This window comes from Eptesicus fuscus, chromosome 19, assembly GCF_027574615.1.
Source record: "Eptesicus fuscus isolate TK198812 chromosome 19, DD_ASM_mEF_20220401, whole genome shotgun sequence".
In the NCBI taxonomy this organism is placed as follows: Eukaryota; Metazoa; Chordata; class Mammalia; order Chiroptera; family Vespertilionidae; genus Eptesicus; species Eptesicus fuscus.
This window is the reverse complement of record NC_072491.1, coordinates 50,413,808-50,423,822: the sequence shown is the minus strand read 5'-3', so window position 1 is coordinate 50,423,822 and position 10,015 is coordinate 50,413,808. Positions and strand designations below refer to the sequence as shown.

The 10,015-nt window shown below is 37.9% G+C and overlaps 1 pseudogene; it reads left to right on the top strand.

Annotated features, from left to right (window-relative positions):
* The first annotated feature begins 842 nt into the window (after positions 1–842).
* LOC103299957 (60S ribosomal protein L23a-like) lies at positions 843–9,654 on the top strand (annotated as a pseudogene).
* Positions 9,655–10,015: the final 361 nt, after the last annotated feature.

Genomic DNA, 10,015 nt, shown 5'->3' with positions numbered 1-10,015 from the left:
TGGAGAAATGTAGTTTAACAGTGGATCCTACAGTTGCACTGGGACTAGATAAAGAAAAAGTGAGGCTTGGAAGAGTACTAATTAGAAATACCTCTTCATAAATAAAGAACCCACATTATGTTAATTTTAAAGTTCTGAATAAACATTATAGCTGAAGAGTTAATGGGAACCCACAGAGCCAGGCAGAAAACAGTAAAGCAAGCAGAAGAATCCTCTTCAATATGTTTTAAAAACATGTTCTCTAAAGAAGAAAACATTGTCTTAAAAACTTGTATTAGTCTGGGAGCACTTGGTTCCAAGAGGAACGAATTGCCTCTGAAAGTTCATGGTCAAAGGCTGGAGGGAAACTGCTCAGCAGTCACCAGAGTTAAAAGCAAGATTTCCCATTGATTGTGCCATTCTAAGTATTATAATAAGCTCTTTACTTAAGGGCATTTTGAGAACAATTTAATGGGCAAGCTTGTCATATTCTATTACATGTAGCAACATGCTGTGTCGAATGGCCATATCAGAGAGAAATTTTAGAAAAGCTGAGCCAACTCGGAAAAAAAGAGAGTTAAAGAGTTGTTTTTACATGTGAAGGTAGGTGATTGACCATGAAATGACCTATAGACATAGAACATTACATTTGGCTTATGTAACTTGGGCAGAGGATTTACTGATGAAATATCAAAAGTGAATTATTTTGGGTTATCGGGTGGGAGCAGCTGGAATCCAGACCTGAGGCCACGCAGCTCTTTGTGGAGTGGCCTGCAAGGTGGCGGAGGAGGGGCATCCAGTGTTGGTGGAGTGGGGCGACTCTGCGCTGCTCAAGTCATGGCTCATAACAAGATCCCGCTGCGATGGCTCAACTGTCGGTGGTGCGGCCAGCTGGTGGCAGGAAGATTCTTACCTCTGAGGACAATGTTAGGACCAAGATATGACAGTCAAGTTACTGAAGAAAATCAGTTCTCTTCCAGTATGCTCTCCAATTATCTAAAGAGTTTGAAGGACTGCTGTAACAAGTTATCACAAACTGGGTGGTTTAAAACAATAGAACTTTAGATTAAAGGCAAACAGAAAGTCTTAAAAGCAGCAAGAGAAAAGCAGTTAGTTACCTGCAAGGGAACTCCCATAAGACTGTCAGATGACTTCTCAGCAGAAACTTTGCAGACCAGAAGGGAGTGGCATGAAATATTCAAAGTGATGAAAATCAAGAACCTACAACGAAGATGACTCTACCTAGCAAAGCTATTGAAGAACAGATAAAGAACTTCCCAGACAAGAAAAAGCTAAAGGAGTTCATTACCACCAAACCAGTATTATAAGAAATGCTAAAAGGGTCTTCTTTAAGAAGAAGAAGAAGAAATAAAAAATATGAGTAATAAAATGGCAATAAATACATATTTATTAACAACTACTTTAAATGCAAATGGATTAAATGCTCCAATCAAAAGACATATGGTGACTGAATGGATAACAAAATAAGACCCTTATATATGTCTACAAGAGACTCAATTCAGATAAAAAGACACACAAATTGAAAGTGAAGGGATGAAAAAAGGTATTTCATGAAAATGGAAACAAAACAAAATAAAAAGATGGGGTATTAACCCTTTGCACTCGCTTGCTTTTTTCATCGAGCTGCTACCGATGCTAACCGTGTTGAGCCACACTCAACATCCGAGTGCAAAAGTTTAATACTTATACCAGACAAAATAGACTTTGAAACAAAAGCTATAACAAGAGACAAAGAAGGACCCCACAACTTCAATTCTGGGTATTTACCCAAAGAAATTCAAAACGCTAAATTGAAAAGAAATATATTTCAATATGTTTGTTGCAGCATTATTTACTATAACGAAGATATGGAAGCAATGTAAGTTTCCAAGAATAAATGAATGGATAAAGAAGTGATGCATGTATACAATGGAATATGATTCAGCCATAAAAAAGTGAAATCTTGCCATCTTCAACACATGGATAGACCTAGAGGTTGTTATGCTAAGTGAAATAAGTCAGAGAAAGACAATATCAGATGATTTCACTTATATGTGGAATCTAAAAAACAAACAAGCAGAACAGAAACAGACTCATAGATACAGAGAACATTTTGGGGGTTGGCATCGGAGAAAAATGTAAGAGGATTAAGAAGTTTAAGTTGGTAGATACAGAATAGTCATGGGGATATAAAGTACAGCATACAGAATATAATCAATGATAATATAATAACTGTGGTGTCAGAATGGATAGTAGATTTCTTGGGGCAATCACTTCATAAGTTATGTAAGTATCTAACTACTGGATTGTACACCTTAAACTAATATTGTATATCAACTGCAATTGAAAAATAAACTATTTGAAAACAAAAGTGAATTATTTTGGATGGAATTCTGAAAGTCATTCTTTTTGACTACCCTCAGTTTTTTATATCATACTTTACATTTTATATTAATAAGTTTCTTTAAAAATTTATCTATGTATCTATCCATCTATCAATCTACCTACTTCTCTATGCTTCTGCATATCCATTTATTTAATCTAATATTTAAATGTGATCACAACACTAGTAAACAAAATTCTCCAGGAAGATATTTCAATTCCAAACAATCCTGAAAATTTCTGTCCCTGTGTAGACCAGATGCAGCATCTTGAGTCTTTTTCAATCAGTTCGATGCTACTGTCTGTTTCCCAGAAGGCCAGATGATTCCTTTCTCTGAACCAGATAGCTGAGGGTCTCATTGGATAGCTGGTTCAAAGGCCGCAAATGGGAAAGATGTAATTGTAATCATAGCACTCATAGAAAAGAGAAAAATTGATGTCAGGGTGAACACAGAAATAGATATTAAAGACCCATTAAAACCAATATAATACTGAACCTCTTGACTCTGTCATCTCCATTTTTCATGCAGATCTCGAAATCAGTCTTTTTAAAAATAAGATTAGATCCACTGATATATATATATATATATATATATATATATATATACATACATATATATACAATCTTTTCCTTCTATAATACTTTATTCATGTGTAGAAATAGATTTAAATTACTTTGTTAAAACAGACTCATTAAATAATTTGTGAATAAACTCTTAAAATATGTTCACTCTTATTTGGCCTTTCCCATATTTTGTTAGTTCTGATTTACACCTAATTGCTTCCTGTATCAGTGTTGAGTTTTAGGAGATACTTCCAAAAGAGATTAAGGCATTTTAAAGTTTCACTTGGTCCTGGTTCAATAGATCATTAACTCCCCTTTTTCTTATTTTCCTTTACAGAACCAGCAGTTACCCCTTTGTACAGATACCTAGCACGTATCTTTTTGCTCAGCTCTTGTAAAGCTTCTCAACTCTCTTACTTTTCATGTGTGAATCTTGGTCTTGTGCTGTGTAGCAGACAACCTTGGAATCAGCCAGCCTGGGTTTAAATCCCTATCCTAATACTTGCTAGATGTGGGCAAGAGCGATGTCCTTTCTAAGTCTCAGTCTCCTCATCTACAAAATGGGGATGGTAATAGCTTCTAGTGTGTGGGGTTCTTTGAGTTTCAAATAAGATAATACAGGCAAAATACTGACACATCGTAAGTACTCAGTGCATGTCATTCATTGTTGAAGTTCTGCCTTCTTTTGGAGCTCTCCAGTTTGCTCTCCACGCCGTGGTTTAGAAGTAACAAGACTGTGTTTGGATCACCACGCACTACCGCTCTTCTCATCCTATCTAATAAAAGAGTAAAATGCAAATTTACCATCACTCTAAGACACAAGATGGCTGCCCCCATGTGGTCAAAGATGGCTGCCCCCATGTGGATACAAGATGGCCACCACAAAATGGCCTGCAGGGGATGGCAGTTGTGGGCAGTTAGGGGTGACCAGGCCAGCAGAGGAGGGCAGTTGGGGGTGACCAGGCCAGCAGAGGAGGGCAGTTAGGGCAGACAAGGCCAGCAAGGGAGGGCAGTTGGGGGAGACCAGGCCTGCAGGGGAGGACAGTTTGGGGGGGACCAGGCCTGTAGGGGAGGGCAGTTGTGGGTGATCAGGCCAGCAGGTGGGGCAGTTAGGGGTAACCGGGCCAGCAGAGGAAGGCAGTTGGGAGAGACCAGGCCTGCAGGGGAGGACAGTTGGGGGTGACCAGACTGGCAGGGGAGGGCAGTTAGGGGTGACCAGGCCAGCAGGGGAGGGCAGTTAGGGGCAATTGGGCTGACCGGGGAGAAGTTAGGCATCAATCAGGCTGGCAGAGGAGTTGTTAGGGGGTGATCAGGCTGGCAGGCAGAAGCGGTTAGGGGCAATCAGGCAGAGGCAGGTGAGTGGTTTGGAACCAGCAGTCCTGGATTGTGAGAGGGATGTCCAACCGCCCGTTTAGGCCCAATCCCGTTGGACATCCCTCAAGGGGTCCCAGATTGGAGAGGGTGCAGGCTGGGCTGAGGGACAACCCCCTCCCCTGTGCACAAATTTTGTGCACCAGGCCTCTAGTTTAATATAACACTCCGACTGATGATAACGCTCCTACTGACGAGCACCTCCCTCTAGTAATTTTAAGAATTCCTGGCTCCCTAAGACTATGAAAAAATATGTCCATAGAGTTTGCTCATTCCATCCCCAGCTATAGCATAAATAGTACGTACTTAGTCCTGTAACCCTGCAGTCCCTAACATAACAGAGCCTACTTGAGTACATAGTAATTATCAATAAACTAATTTCAGAGCAAAACGATTATTGGCCCACACTACCATAGGATATTGAGTAGCCCCTAGGTGGCTGTGTGAGAAGAGTAGATTCTTCCTGAAATTGAGTTGTGGATGGGTATGGGGTGCAGTCAGACAATGCATTTATTCTTCATAGTGTTGGTCAGAAAGAGAGTACTTTCAGGAGGCAAGTGGAAATGAGTGTGTACCGACAAGCACCTGGTGATTCAAGAGGCATGCTCACAGGTAAACACAGTATCCCTGGAGGAGGGCTGATGCTGAGGCGACTACAAGACGATGTTTTCAGGATTTAAGCTCATTGAGTAAAATGTGAACTTTTATTTTTTTTATTTTTTTTTTTATTTTTTTTTTTTAAATATATTTTATTGATTTTTCACAGAGAGAAAGGGAGAGGGATAGAGAGCTAGAAACATCGATGAGAGAGATACATCGACCAGCTGCCTCCTGCACACCCCCCACCGGGGATGTGCCCGCAACCAATGTACATGCCCTTGACCGGAATCGAACCTGGGACCTTTCAGTCCGCAGACCGACGCTCTATCCACTGAGCCAAACCAGTTTCGGCAAAATGTGAACTTTTAAATTACATCTTCCTGACATAGTTTGAGGTTTGAGATTTCTAAAACTATGTTAAAATAGCCTAGGCTTTTGGGTAGCATGGAATAAAAGAGTGGAGATAAAGGCCTAAGAATCCTAAGATCTTATCTTTGAAGGAGAAATGTGCTCTATTATCTTAGCAGGTGATGGCTAAGCGAGTGGAAGCATTGTGAGCGCTCTCAGCAATTCTGCTGGAGACTCTTCTGGCCAACTTTTTTCATTATTCATTTTCACTTCTCATTATTGGAAGCTAGTTAAACATTTTTGGGCTTTTAAGAATTTTATTGAAGTACTTGACTTTTTGATGGCCTGGCTCTTTTCAGCAGTGACTTAGCACATCTGCTCAGCAGTATTTTGATTTTTGACATTCCTTTTAGCTTCTACAAGAGCATTGCCTGCAGAATTTTTAGAAGCAGAATTATTCTCATTGCATCAGTTGTTATATTCTTGCTAGTGAAATTGCATATGGAATAATTTTCCATGAGTTATAGCTGTGGTCTACTTCTCTGAGAAATTTGCTCTATTCTTTGCTCATGTCAATGGCAATATATTCAGAGTACTCATTTGTTAGTTAAGGTTATATGTGTTATCTATGAAAGGCTTTCTCTTTGTTTTATGTTATTTTAAATTATTTTGTTTTTATCAAAACAGGACAGAAATGCTAAAAATTCACACACTACAGATAGGCCCTGATGTAAGGTTCCATTCTTCCCCTCACTCCTCAGAACCTATTTTTTTCAAGTGTTGTTGTTAGACCTATCATTGGTTCATCTCGTGCATCTAAACAAGAAGCTATTTCTTGAAATATCAACTTTGGAAATATCAACTGTAGTGCCTCTATTATGAAAGATAAGTATTTGATGCATATTATTCAATCCCTTTCTGCTTTCTCAATTATTGATGTTATCATTATTATTTTATTAGTTTTTAAAGTAACTTTAAGCATTGTATATAAACTTAAATTTATTATTCTATCGAATTCAGATAACAACTCTTGAGTTTCTACTTATGTAAGAGATGGTTATTAGCAACTTTGTCAATCCTTTTTAAATTTTGCCATCTATAATTACACCATCACATTATTAATATTGATAATATGCATTTGGTTCTTAAGCATGATTGGGTCTTCCATTGTATCTTCTGCTTTAGTTCTAACCATATCTATATAAATATTTCATGTGTTATCTGTATTTAAACATATCAGCATTTTTTATAGGTTGAGCCTAATTAAGTTCTATTATTATTTTAGTATTTTTAGCTTCAGAACCAATGGGGAATTAGCATTCCCTTTCTAAAGGTCCACTGTAAAGACTTCCCTATTAGCAGGTTATCACCAGAATTAGGTCAAATGAATTATCTTTTCTAACTCTTCATTAATTGCTGAAAAACATGCCATATTGTCATTTGCTTTGTATGTGAACCCTGGTTTTTCTTACAATTATTTTTTTATTGTCTAAAGTTTTACATATGTCTCCTTTTCTCCCGATTGACACCCTTCCCCCCCATTCTTACAGTTATTTTTGTGTTGTTTTCTGTGGCATTCTTCCTGAGGAGTTTCTTCTTGGAGCCTACTGGCTTCCTCTTATTTCCTGTCCCAAGTCATCGTTTTTGTCTTTCACTCTGTTTAACTGGCTCCTTTGTCACTTAGCCTCTGGTTAGTATGAAACCAGGGCCAGGTGACAACCTGACAGTTATTATCCAGACCGCCTGACATCCAGTATGCAGACCTCTAGTCACCGAGAGCTTGACCACCTGGGACCAGTTCAGAGGCTAAGGACGCAGGACTGATTCATTCAAGAATGCACTTTTTACTATAGGAATCCTCAGTTTTTCTCTTTTTTTCAAAACACTCTGGGTATTGCCAAGTTGTGTTTGCTGTTTGCAAACCTTAAGACCTTTGAATAATTCTTTATCATTTATTTCTAAAAAGAATTTTTTTTGTCAGCTAACTAACTATATTTTCAATGTGATTTGTTTAATAATTTTATTTCAAAGTTATTCTGTTAAGTTCATTTAATTTACATGATACTTTTGTATATGGATATAGCATTTAATAAGAATTTTAAAATAATTTGGGAAGCACTGACTTTGTTCCTATGGCAAATATTAAGTTGTGTAAATCGTGCTTCCTGACCCAGAGAATTTAGGGGTTATTGTGATTATGGTTATTTTATATCATGCTCATACTACTTAAAATGGACTTGTAATTTCTTTTAGAAATTTTAGAGTACAAATTATTGTCTCATTATTTTGTATCATATTTTTTTGCTTTAAATTTAAAGAAAAAATTCAACTAATTATTTTTTAAATATCCAATTTTGACATTGGGAATGTGAAGGATGATAAAGAAACAGAAGATGATGCTTAAATATAGTGTTTTACAACCCTTAACTAAGGTAAAATATATCTATCATTATAGCAATATGTTATATCATTTCAAAGGTTATGCTTTGGGTCCTATTAGACACTGGATTCAAATAACAACTTCCTTTTTTATTGTCTGTGTAAACTCAAAAAGTTAGTTATTATTTCTAAGCTCTGGTTTCCTCATCTATTAAGTAGCACAAATTATGCTTACCCATGGAATTATAAGGTGTGTGATATACAACATATATAAGGCCTTATTGTTGGCACCAACGTAACATAAGCATGTGATGTACATTCTCTTTATATATGTTATTCTTTTTGAACAGCTCCTCACCATAGATATTATTTTCAAGTAGTCAAAATTGTTGCATACACTTATTCAAAGATTTCTTATCGTTCTTTTAATATCTGTAAGATCTATAGTGACAACCTTTCTTTCAAAGCTGACATTAATCATTTTCATTGTGTGTGTGTGTGTGTGTGTGTGTGTGTGTGTGTGTGTGTGTACAGCCAGTTTGTTGATCTTTTCAAAGAAATCATTTTGGTCATTTAAATTTTCTCAGTTGTTAGTTTGTGTTTCTTTGATTTCTGCTCTTACTATTATTATTCCTTCCTCCTATTTACTCTTGGCTTACTTTTCTTTTTTCTAGCTTCTTCGGGTAGAAGTTTAAACCATCGGATCAAACCTTATTCATTTTCTAATAGAGGCATTTGTCACGATCCACTTCCCTGTACACATGGTTTCAGTTGCATCCCCCATGTTTCATATGTTGCATTTTCACTATCGCACCTTGAAGTGTACTTTGTCTGATATTCACATTACTCCAGTCTTTTCAGCTTGGCATTATGTTTCTATCCATTTACTCTCAGCCTGTCTGTCCTTTACTTTTAAAGTGCATCTCTGTGGTTGGATTTTTAAAAAAAGAAAAGCCAATTAGACAATTTAATTTTGTTAATTGTCATGTACAGCCATACATATTTAATGCAATTATCAATATTGTTTGTTCTGTATTCTTTGCTTTCTCTTTGCCACCTTTGGGTTTCTCAGTTCTTTCTTTCTTGCCATCTTTTGATTAATTTTTAAACATTCCATTTTTAATTTAGTTATTGGCATTTTGTCCATACTTTTTGGCATTACTTTTAAGTGCTTGTTCTAGGAATTACAATACACATTCTTAACTTTTCACACTTTACTTAAAATTAATATTTTACTACTTCACATAAATTGTAAGATTTATATGGAGCCTCAAAAAGAAAAATGTGCCTTTAAAGAATCTTAAGAGCATTCCAGGCAAACCATCACCTTTAAACAATAGGACTCTTAAGGGCGTGGTCCTACCCAGCCTCCCAGCCTGCTCTTCCCGTTTCGTTTCGGCCACGGTACAGCGCGCGTGGGCCTAGCCACATGGGCTGGGTTCCAGTTGAAGGGGGTTGGGGAGGGAGCCGACAGCCACATAATCAACTGTGGGGACTACACACATCCACAGGCCGCCACTCCATGTCTCCAGACCTCCCCTGCCCCTCCCAAAGCTGAAGCCAAAGCAAAGGCTTTGAAGGCAAAGAAAGCAGTGTTGAAAGGCGTCCACAGCCACAAAAAAAGAAGATCCGCACGTCACCCACCTTCCGACGGCCAAAGACACTAAGGCCCCGGAGGCAGCCTAAATATCCTCGGAAGAGCGCACCCAGGAGAAACAAGCTTGACCACTATGCCATCAAGTTCCCCCTGACTACCGAGTCAGCCATGAAGAAGATAGAAGACAATAATACACTTGTGTTCATTGTGGATGTCAAGGCCAACAAGCACCAGATCAAACAGGCTGTGAAGAAGCTCTATGACATTGATGTGGCCAAGGTCAACACCCTGATCAGGCCTGATGGCGAGAAGAAGCCATATGTTCGACTGGCTCCTGTCTATGATGCTTTGGATGTTGCCAACAAAATTGGAATCATCTAAACTGAGTCCAGCTGCCTAATTCTAAATATAAAAATTTTACACTGTAAAAAAAAACAAAACAAAACAAAACAAACAAAAACACCCAAACAAACAAACAAAAAAAAACATACGAAGAAGTGGAAAATTGGGTCTCTGAATGGTTTGCCTCAAAACAAGAAAAGTTCTATTGGGACGGTATCCACAAATTACCTGAAAGATGGGGGAAATATGTAGCTAGTGATGGACATTACTTTGAACAAAGCACTTTTGATGTTTCTCTTGAAATTATTGTGTTTTCTTTGATGACAAAATCCGCATTATTAACCGGTTCACCCGGTGTGTGGAGTGTGTGTGGAAATCCAGAGGCAGTTTGTAAAGGGCGATACCTTGGAATTGGCCTCACCATCAGAATCGATTCTAATTGGCAACAGACC